Below are 12,074 nucleotides of genomic sequence, written 5' to 3'. Positions count from 1 at the left end.
ATCTCCCCTTGTTAAAGGGTCACATCCCTCTATTTAGTATGTATGAAAGCCCTTGGGCCAATGATACCCTGTAACAAATTTGAAAAAAATTGGCCAAGGGGTTCTTGAGTTATAGCCCTTTTTCTAAAAAGTTTACGCACACCACACACCGCACAAATGGCCATAGCATTAGCTCTTTGAGCCTTCGGCTCAGAAGAGCTAAAAACCCTGTTGTACAATATGATACTTTTTCCTAAAACAATTAGATAAAAAAGTGAAGATAACGAACAGTGATCAATCTTCATAAATCCAATTAATAATACAAAATGAAGAAATGGGCAAACATGGACCCTGGTCATACCAGAGGTGGGATCAGCTGCCAAGGAGGGGTAAACAAAGTCTGTTAAATGGCCACACCCTCTGTGAGATGAAATATGAGGGAAATAATATACAAAACGTGTGGAAACTAATATGCGACCAACTACTTTGGGAATAAATTGCTTTACATCTAAGGAAAAACCAACCCTTTATGTTTTATTAAATCGGTAGTAGTATTCCCTGAAGTAACAAAACGTCAATAAAATCCTCACCTTACAGATAGCGGAACATATATATATCACCATAATAATGGAATGACCAATCATAATTTATTGTTGTATCAGATATGAATTGGATGAACCGGTAATTTACAACATAAATGTCCATTCATTGCAATCCCTTCATGACCTTCATTAGTAAAGATATCAAGAGTTTGTGATGAGCAAAAAAAAAAAAAAAATAAATTAAGATTTCCTACCAGATCAAAGACTGACATCTCTAAGATCAATACTATAAAACATGGCCCTCCCCATTACTCTTTGGTATACCAGTTTCTGTTGATAGTTTCGCGGATAATGAAATGCGATAGAAATCAGTTACTAAATAAGAAAGCTCCATTATGCGTTACGGGCTGTATAATCCAGTGTGTCTGTTCGGAAATTAATCCTGATCTATCGCCAAAAGATTCAGTAAAAATACAGCACCACGACACCACATGAAGATTCGGAACACCCCGGAATCCTACATCCTGATGATGATGTTTCTCAAAGTCTTAGAGAACATCCATCTTAATGAATGCCAATAAACTGTGAAATTTTTACTTTCATTATATTGGTTAAACAAAGGGCTTTATACAATTATACTAACTGCTGGAAATCGATCGCTCGCTCGACATATTATTTCTTTTTAGCTAACAAGAGACCAATCAAAGAGCAACTTTACCCTGCACGTTTAAATTACAGAGCAAAAAACACAAAGTCTCATGTAATCACATTCTATTTCATTGAAAGACCGAGAACTTCGTGGAAGGAAATGAAACCAGACATGACCTGATGGAATGTGTCATTAAGTCTGGTAAAAATCAGAAAGCATCAGGTCTGCGTTGCGAGTTGCAAATTAAAAGGATAAAAAAAATCACACCTAAAACAGTTTCCATACTATGCATAGGTTAATTAATGATTAATGAGGGGTTTTTTTCAACGATGCCACATCACGAAAAATTTAAAGAACGTAATCAGGATAACACCCCCCCCCCCCCTCCCCTCCCCCCCCCCCCCCCCCCCCGCCCCGCTCCCGGGATGCTGGTAAAACAAAGTGATATTCTTTGATAACAGAGACAAATCTAGTTTTTGTCGCCTGTGAGGTAGAGCGACAACTAGGGATTACTTTACCCGTCCGTCCGGCTGTCTGTTCGTCCGTCTGTCTGTCCATCTGTCTGTATGTCTGTCCGTCTGTCTGTCACTCTGAATTACTGCAACTTAAGAGATAGGGATGACATATCTAGCGTGTGACAGTCATTATGTACGTCAACAGCAGGTGATACACGGGTTCCTTCAAACACAGAAGTCTACACAGCTAAAAGGGTTAATTCAAAATTTCCGTCTGTTTTGCTTGAGTTTGCCTGAAGATGAACTCAACAAAAGATTTAATTTAATGCGTATGTTCGATTATCTAATCCTCACAAATATTTTTTTACGAAGACAATTTGATGATTTTTGTTTGAACTATTTCGCTACGTGGTGCATAAAGTGGTCTTTTAAAGCGTGCGTCGTCTGTATACAACACATACCGGTAACCTATATATATAACACGGACCGGTAACCTATATATATAACACGGACCGGTAACCTATATATATAACACGGACCGGTAACCTATATATATATATAACACGGACCGGTGACCTATATATATAACACGGATCGGTAACCTATATATATAACACGGACCGGTAACCTATATATATATATATATATTTATATATATAACTCGGACCGGTAACCTATATATATATAGCAAGGACCGGTAAACTATATATGCAACACGGAAATGTAACCTATATATATAACACGGACCAGTAAACTATATATACAACACGGACCGGTAACCTATATATACAACACGGAACTGTAACCTATATATACAACATGAATCGGTAACCTATCTATACTACACAGACCGGTAACCTATATATATAACACAGACCGGTAACCTATATATACAACACGGACCGGTGACCTATATATACAACACGGACCAATAACCTATATATACAACACAGACCGGTAACCTATATATACAACACGGACCTGTAACCTATATATACTATACGGACCAGTAACTTACATGTACAATAAGGACCAGTAACTTACATGTACATGGCGGATCGATAACACAAGAGTGTACAACACATACCACTAACCTACATCGTAATTCTCCTACATTTCCCGGGGGATCCGGGTTAGATTAGGTCCTCATTACCCCTTGCTTGTCGTAAGAGGCGACTAAATGGGGCAGTTCTTCGGATGAGACCACAAAACCCGAGGCCCCGTGTCACAGCAAGTATGGCACAATAAAGATTTCTCCCTGCTCAAAGGTCGTAAGCGCCGAGCATTGGCCTAAATTGCAGCCCTTCACTGGCAATGGTGACGTCTCCCATATGAGTGAAAAATTCGCGAGAGGGCTGTTAAACAATATACAATCAATCAATCATTTTCCTACATAGTGTTATCTCTTCGATCTAAAATCCATAGTACCGAGTCATGGTGAGTTATCTCCCATAGTGTTGAGATAACTGTTTCATCACAGCTTAGACGTGGCGTTTTACACATTAGAATCAAAGAATATGACACAAAAGATCTAACGAAGGGGGGATATCCATGAATCCGTATACTCCATCAATACTAAAGAGATGTCAATACAAAAGAGATGTGAATACAAAAGAGAAATGGAAACCATACAGAGAAATGAATACTCAAGCGAGATACATATTACTTAAAGCGAAATGTATAGTAAAGAGAGATAGATATTAAATAAAAATGAAAACTTAAGAGAGACGAATATACAAAGACCTGCATGTACAATGGAGAGAAATCTGATCAATGAACTTCTCAATGACTCTCGAACACTGGAATATTCCGTTTCATTTAGTCCGAACATATCGCATTAAAATACCATTAGTAAGAAATAAATCACGTTTTTCCGTATTTTAAAGCCAATAAATTCATAAAGATCCTCTCCGTGGATAATTGTGCCACCGTGATTGAATTTACTACAAAGTGACCAAACAAGAAAAGCACTTAAAACAGAAAAAAACACGTAAAGTTATGATATTGATGTCAGGTTCTCGTGATGCGGGGCGTTTCCCGTGAACATACGCTCAGCCGTGTCATATCATTCAACAATAAATGTGTATATACGTATATTTAAAACAGCAAAGCTACTAGCGTATTTACATAATACTACATGTATACTATTATCTGGGAATGAAATTATCTTCCACGGCATGCAAAATAACAATAAACATAATCAATTTAGTACTGCTGTGCGCAAAAATGTAATTACAAAGGTTTTCTAAATGTTTCAGGATTGTTTTTATGTTTTCCAACTGCGTGTAAAGAATTGCCAATTTTGTTCATAATTAGATGTTATCTTAAACACACTAGGATGTCTCGTACTGTTCTTGGGGGGGGGGGGGGGGGGGGAGGTAAAACTTCATCCTCACGTATCTTTGGTTTACTGAAAAGTTCCGCAGCTCAATGTACTATTTCACAGTAGTCTTTAATCTGACAGTACTTATAAGTTATTAGTGATCTTTAATCTGACAGTACTTATTACAGTGATCTTTAATCTGACAGTACTTAATGCAGTAGTCTTTAATCTGACAGTACTTAATGCAGTAGTATTTAATCTGACAGTACTTTAATCTGACAGTACTTTTAAAATATAACTTATACAATAAATTAAATTAGTGGAAACATTCTTTGTTTAACTTTTTAAAAATGCATAGTAAATTCGAACTTTTCTCATCTGGGAATTCTATTATGAACTGAAAATATTATGAGATGGATAGATTGATTGGATATTGTTTAAGGTCCCTCTAGAGAATTTTTCGTTCATATGGAGATTTAAATCACCATTGCTGGTGAAGGGCTGCAAAATTTAGGCCTACAAGTATGCTCGGCGCTTACAGTCTTTGAGCAGGGAGGGATCTTTATCGTGCCACACCTGCTGTGACACGAGGCCTCAGTTTTTGCGGTCTCATCCAAAGGACCGCCCCATTTAGTCGCCTCTTATGACAAGCAGGGGGAGGGGGGTACTTAGGTCTATTCTAACCCGAATCCCTACGGGAATTATGGGATGGAAGAAAGACGTTACGCAGACCGGGCAACACAGCAGGGTGTATACTACATGTGAGGATGCCCAGGGAAAATACAAAACTTAAGTGAATTTTCTAAATTATTACTGCAAACACATTTATTATCCACAGTGTAACGAATAGTAAATCATCCCAGCGAATAAAGCAGACATAGAAAATAATTAGGCTTAGAGTTGAAACTTACACCAAATGGCAAAATCAACATTCGGGATTACTATTTATTTGTATTCGAATATTTGTCGACGTCACATGTAAAATACAAATTTCTAAGTAACATGGTGCTTTGTATCGTTTTCAGACGACAAGAGTTTCGTTGCTATACGTACACTCGAATATTTGTGGTGAAAGTATAGAGATATAGCTACATGTATTGTACTTCACGTCTCAGTATTTTTTGAGAACGTAAAGTAACATTCTGATCACAATCTTGTCATTTTCCCACTATAAATTCAACTGGCATTCTGATCACAATCTTGTCATTTTCCCACTATCAATTCAACTGACAACTACATTTGTTTTAATATTGATTATCTCTGAAGGAAGCAAAATTGTCAACTCCGATACAATGTTGATTCAATAATCTCCAGAAGAATTTGTTTTAAAGCAGTTGTAGCTATCTAAGACAGGCAGTATAGAGCACGTGTAGAGTAGTGCACGTGTTGAGTAGTACACGTGTAGAGTAGTGCACGTGTAGAGTGGGGTTAGCGGAAACACAACTATTTCTATTTTATATCCAATATGTTATTTACCATTAGACAATAGACATTCTAGACCCCGGCTCGAATAATTTTAACCGATTAAAAGCCATGGCGGCCAAAATAAAATTCAAATCGCTATAAAAAGTAACAACATCTCTGCCGGACCACTTAAAGGGACTGATTCACGATTTCCCCCCAAATTTTGTTTTTCACTTTTAATGATCAAAATCGTCTGTCTAACGTGTTAAAAGATTTCACATAAATATTAAGGTTATACATTATCACAGAAGCTCATTTTAGATAGTTTATTATTTTTTTGGTAAACAAAGATTGCGGTATGTTATTGTTCACGAAATTTTCAAAAGAAATGGATATCGATCCAAGTTTCTTATATCTTTCACATTTCAAGCATTTTTTGGGTAAAATGTGTCATCTAACTGATAAAATTTGTAACTATGCAAAATGAAGATACTTTAGATTGCAAAATTAATATTTCACTGGTTTGTTTGTTTATTTATATAGATTCGAGTCTTTGTTTGCATAACACAGATTTAAGACTGAAATATTATTTTTATTCTTGTATTTAGAAGGTAAACTATTAGGCTGTCAACATTAATGTTTAATATCAAAAATGAAAAAAAAAAAAACATTCTTCAAAAATCGTAGGTAGAGCGCTTGCTTTGATTGAAAGGTGAAGTTAGCGAACAGTGATCAATCTCATAACTCCCACAAGCAATACAAAATAGATAGTTCGGCAAACACGGACACCTGGACACACCAGAGGTGGGATCAGGTGCATAGGAGGAGTGAGCATCTCCTGTCGACCGGTCACACCCGCCGTGAGCCCCATATCCTGATCAGGTAAACGGAGTTATCCGCAGTCAAAATCAGTGTGCCAAGAACGGTCTAACAATCGGTATGAAACACGTCAAGACATGCAGCATTTGACCCAATGCGAGGTTGTATTGACGAACTAGATCGTTATAACGACCATAGAATTTGCAAAATACTGACTTCAATCGAGATTGTTGAAATCCCTGTACCATCGACTTGTTTGTCAGTAGCTTACCTCGATTTAAAAACTGACTATACGCAGAACAAGCTCTTGCATATCGAGTCAGTCGAGATATATAAACACCATATGCAGGTGATAATGGAATATTGCTACATAAATATGGGAAGTTGACGATGGAGAAGCTGAAATCATCCCGTTTGTCATACAGTTGAGTTGTCAATTTGCCGTTAATGTCTACTTTCAATAAAATATCTAAGTATGAAGCAGAAGTGGACGACTCTGTGGTGTCCTTTATTTCGAGCTCACAGAGATATATCAAATCGAGATATAAATGAAAGTTATTATTGTTAATAGACAAAACGTCATCGATATGTGTGGTTCAACTCACAGGTATTCTGTTTAGTCGTATAGTACCAGGGCTCAGCTAAAATACGACCAAAAAATAATAGGCATTTTTCCGAATTCATTTCTGTATATATTCGAAAGTAGACGGAATTTCGGGATGAACTTTGGTAGTAATATTGATTGATTATGTATGGATATATTAAAACACAGGGCAGCATTTTATACCATTTAGTTTATTGTTTTTACATCGGCAAACTTGTGTACCCTATATTTAGAGTTATATACCTTTACTCTTTAAAAGTAAATTCAAACCCAAGCGATAGAATTGTCTGTGGTTTAACTGAAGGCTGTGAAAATCCTGGGATGTTTTAAAATATACTTAGCGTTCCTTCGCCGAGTGACCAGCGTGGGAAGAGTATGTAACAGCCATTTAAAGCGGATGATATCTTTTGAAAAACCGAAGTGCATCAAAATTTGTGGCACTTCACTGAAAATTGGTGTCGTGGAAAAGTTGCGTGATATTGTGCTATTACGGTTGTGTGCATGAAATCGTGTTAGTGACGGACACGTTAGCGCGGTGGTATCGTGCGTGAAATCGTGTTAGCAACATGTCAGACGACCTCGAGTTAGCGCGGCGGTGGTCTATGTGAAATCGTGTTAGCGACGAAATGTCAAGTGACCTCGAGTTAGCGCGGCGGTGGTCTGTATGAAATCGTGTTAACGACGAAATGCCAAGTGACCTCGAGTTAGCGCGGCGGTGGTCTGTGTGAAATCGTGTTAACGACGAAATGCCAAGTGACCTCGAGTTAGCGCGGCGGTGGTCTGTGTGAAATCGTGTTAGCGACGAAATGTCAAGTGACCTCGAGTTAGCGCGGCGGTGGTCTGTGTGAAATCGTGTTAACGACGAAATGTCAAGTGTTGTGCGTGAAACCGTGTTAGGACGGATTGTCCTGTGACCTCACGTTAGCACGACGGTGCGTTTTTTTCCTACAGCAATGTTACAGTTTTGTGAAGTGTGCACGATGATGACGAAGCCTCCTGGGGAATTATTGTAATTTAGAGTATGTTTATCTATCATTATAAACAGTGATTCAATCACTCCTGAGAATATGTCCTCAAATGCATGTAATATTTAATGCGGTACCCAGCAGCTTCGACCTGAACAATATACCAGTAGTGCATTTCTAATAGAGCAAGATCTATCAGTTCTCCAAACCCTCTGTAATAAATCAGCCGGTCACTCAGCCAAGGTTTAATCACGCTCACCGTAGCCCAGCATGATCGAAGGAGGCACTCTACCACAATGATTTACAAGTAGCTCACTAATAAGGCTATGTAATTACTCCCAAAATTTAATCAGCCCTTGTCAGTAAGCAAAATTATCTTTCGTAAATACTTGATTAAAAGTAATGTCGCAGTTTTGCATATGATATTTTTAACAAATTAGCAAACGTACTTACGAACGCGCGCGCGCACACACACATACACATTAACAGACGCACAGTTTGAAAACATAAGCCTTTTGGCAGGGATAATTATCATTCATATTAACGGTGTCAATCTCCACATAGTTCTATCAAATATCTGCGTCAAATTTCCTTATCATGCCTGAAGACAGTTTACCAATTCCTCCAAGAGATTGGGAGTCATATTCCATCACGACAAATTGCCTCAGAAAATCTAGATGTGGTGTCGTCTATACGTCATGCGTGTGTAATCATTTGCGCATGTCTGTCACGATTACCATAGAAGTGCTATGTACATGCGGGTTTGTCGAACACCGTCCGTTAATGAGGAAGAACTACCAATTATCGATCAGATTAAACTTGAAGGAAAAAACCACATATTTGAATTCTTCGCGTGTTTGTTTTTTTTTTTATATTTTTTTTTTTTTTTTTTTTTTTAGTTTTTTGTTTATTAAGTTTTTTTTTGGTTTTTTTTGTTTTAGTGAATTTCTTCTGAACGATGTGTTCAACTATTTTCACCAATCTCCCTAGATTATTTTCTTCCACAGTTGTTTCATAACTCACCACATTCAATAAAACAATTATATTGGACTACAACGCCATTCGTTTCCGCTTCAAGAGTTAATATTCGAACACAATATTCCAATGACGATAGAGATGGTGACAGAAAGATTTGTATGATGTCGGTATATATTCATGTATTTCAGATGGGGATAAACCATTTTTGCATTAATAAAACAGATTTCACACACTTATGCTGATTTTTTCGTTAACAACTGAAATCCATATTTGAACATTTTTGTAGCTCATTTTATGTAAGTCAGGCAATTTATCAAATCAAACAATCGCGAAGAAATAAGCATACTTCTTACTGTGTTTTATCGAAGAATTATCAACTGTAAAATATAAAATCTAGAAAATATATTTCACTGTTCATTAAAATGTACCTGTAAATTTTGACCATATGTTAATTTTCTATGCTATTAAAATTCATTCTGTGAAAATTGATAATTTGTGGACGAAGTTTTATCTTATATACATATATACCCATAGAAAACTTTAAATATTCAATTATATATAATTAAATACCATTAATTGCTTCATTAGATAAACCACGATGCATTTGAAATATATGCAATAGTGCTCACACATCTACCTTTGTAATCCACCATTAAAGAGTGCTACATTTAATAATTGATTTAAGGTAATTTCTCTTAATGTAACTATGCAATTAAAAAAAATCTCTTTCCTCAGAAACATTCAATAATTAGTCCTTTATTTAAAAAAATATATATTGAATCTACAGAAATGAAATCACTCCTCGAAGACGGCCTAAAACCGGAAAAAAATATTTACCGGGTATTTAAATTTATATTTGACAGTTAGATACTTTTTCAGGCATCATGACCATAAATGTGATAAAATGATTAAATTAGTATGCCCTGGTTGTTTCAGGTGGTCATGTCTGCAATATAGTATAGCTGCTTACCTTCAGTGAGATAGCTCCGATAGATCCGGGATCTCTACAATACAGCGGCTGGGTCGTTGCTGTCTGTTTTATCATTTTTCCCTGATCATTCAATATGACGGTCTCGGAGCAAGAATCTCCACACAGCCTTGAAGCATCTCACACTAATAATCTGAAACGATGCAAACAGTAAACTGAAGTGAGAACTTATCAGGCTGGAAGTGACCATCGGTCACCAAAAATAACCGCTGGATTTCCGGGTATAAAGCCTGCCCCGAAATATTAATGCGATCATTGTAAATGTTTGGTCATAATTCGATTCAGAATCTTTTCATTTCCAAGCAGCAAAACCTTAATGATTCGGTTCTTCTTTGATCACAGGATTCGGATTCGGTAAGGGGTTTTCCAGCCAGCTTTTAGAAACCGTTGGTTGCATTTTGACTACGATAAAACCACGAATCAAAATAAAGGACACTTTGCTATGGTCAGCCGTTCCGTATACATGTATATACATGAATAATAGTGAATTTCGCTGTGCTTTATATATCAGAATATTTCTTCACCTAGGACAGTTATTGTTTATTTAAGAGTTCATTGCAATAGTTGTGCTTAATAGAATATTTCAAATGTTGTGTGTTTCTTGTATGGTCCTCTGAAATTTACGTAAAATTACTGTATTCCATTCCATTGTCAATGACCGTGTAGAATGGGGCGGCATGGTGAGAATTCCATTGTCATCAACGGCAAGTTCTAAGATTTGCCTAAATAGGCGAGCGGTCTAACGAGTTTTTCAACTCAAATTTTCGACGAAACCCGCGTCCTTATCAAGAGACATATATTGCATAAACAATATATCACACATCACGAAAATACGACAAGTATCAATAATCTACATTGTTTAAAAAAAATGATACACTGTTGTAATGAATGAGAAAAATAAACATACACACACACATTTTCGTCGAAAATTTGAGTTTTAAATAACCAACAGTGCCGTTTCAGTGCTTTTATAAATTTATTTATTGGCCTTGCATCTCTTAGATTATATATATATATATATATACATATATATATATATATATATATATATATATATATATATATATATATATATATAATTGTGATTTTTAGGGAAATGAAACCTGCTTTAAACAACAAAAGGAACTTTCTGTACGCCCATCTGAAAGCAAGTCAGGTTTTGTTCACGGGGAAATATATCGCCGGAACTATTGCCGACAACTTAATTTCCAAGGATTATCAACGAACTAACAATTCACACTAATCAAATAAACCCAGTTTTTTTCCAAGTCGGTGTTGATTGTGCCAAGCGAGCGATTGATTTCTGCTGATATAAACAATAAATTGCTTTCCTTTGGATTAAAAAAAAACTAGATAGAAATACACGTATATTGTAATGGAAAGATGCTACTTTGACACCCGACAATAAATCGCACGCACATGCGAGCACGCACGCACACTGTGCTCACCTGACACAGGATAACAACCATTATATCCTTAACCCAAAAGTTAAGCAGATCAGCATGCTTCCTTCTATTGCAATATTTACACAAAAGAAATGAATTTTGCAAAAGTTTCCTGACAATTTTCAAACAGTTTTCCTCTAAGTGTTAGGGGAAGCAGAGTTCCTCGTGCTCACGTTACACAGCGCACGTGAAGACACTTGGTCCGACACCTTTTTCTCCAGTAATGGTTGTACTGGGACTACGAGGTCTCTCTTTGTCGTCTGCAATCTTTGACGTCATTAACACCAATCTCGAATTCTTTTAAAGCTGTCAAGCAGAAGATACACTAAACTACAGACCTAAGAGGATTAACACAGCGGGGTAAAAAAGTAAAAAGCTTGAAACACTTCTGAGAGCCAGGATTGGGTCCAGATGTTTTAAAAAGGGAGCAGTGTGACTCAACGTTGTACCTTGTCCGTCCAAAACGAAGGTGGACGGGTGAGGGTGGGGGTACGACTCTTCTAACACCCCAAAATGGAAGAAAATGACCTTTATTTGTTAAGAGTAGAGGGAGTTTACAACCACTACCCTCCTCTCAATCCGTCACTGAAGCTCACCTGTCATTGGAAAAATCCACACTATGACAGTTAACCCGGTCATATTAATGAGAGAAAAAGAATGATAAAAATACTGCTTACTATATGGACCTTGTTGAAGCTTACATAGAAAGTCAGAGGTAACCGATAACATCTCTGTCTATCTTATAGTAATCAATTACAAATCGTAACTTCACTTACATAGAAAGTCAGAAGTAACCGATAACATCGCTAGTGACCATGATAGTGACCGTAATAGACAGAATGTCACGTGATCGTGGTATACAATGTCACGTGACTGTGATAGACAAACTATCACCTCTAGTGACCGTGATAGATCACGAACAA

General features: G+C 36.8%; 1 protein-coding gene across 2 annotated transcripts in view; it reads right to left on the bottom strand.

The window, feature by feature from the left end:
- The window catches only part of LOC125659769 (5-hydroxytryptamine receptor 1D-like), a 60,804-nt gene that overhangs the window by 26,423 nt on the left and 22,307 nt on the right, over nucleotides 1-12,074 (bottom strand). For both annotated transcript variants that reach the window (XM_048891549.2, XM_056149899.1), the window contains exon 2: nucleotides 9,689-9,839. The gene's annotated coding sequence lies outside the window, so the exon portion shown is untranslated. The remainder of the gene's footprint in view (nucleotides 1-9,688; nucleotides 9,840-12,074) is intronic.

The sequence above is a fragment of the Ostrea edulis genome, chromosome 9, assembly GCF_947568905.1.
Source record: "Ostrea edulis chromosome 9, xbOstEdul1.1, whole genome shotgun sequence".
In the NCBI taxonomy this organism is placed as follows: Eukaryota; Metazoa; Mollusca; class Bivalvia; order Ostreida; family Ostreidae; genus Ostrea; species Ostrea edulis.
Note: the sequence above shows the minus strand (reverse complement) of the source record. Positions and strands in the feature narration are given on the sequence as shown.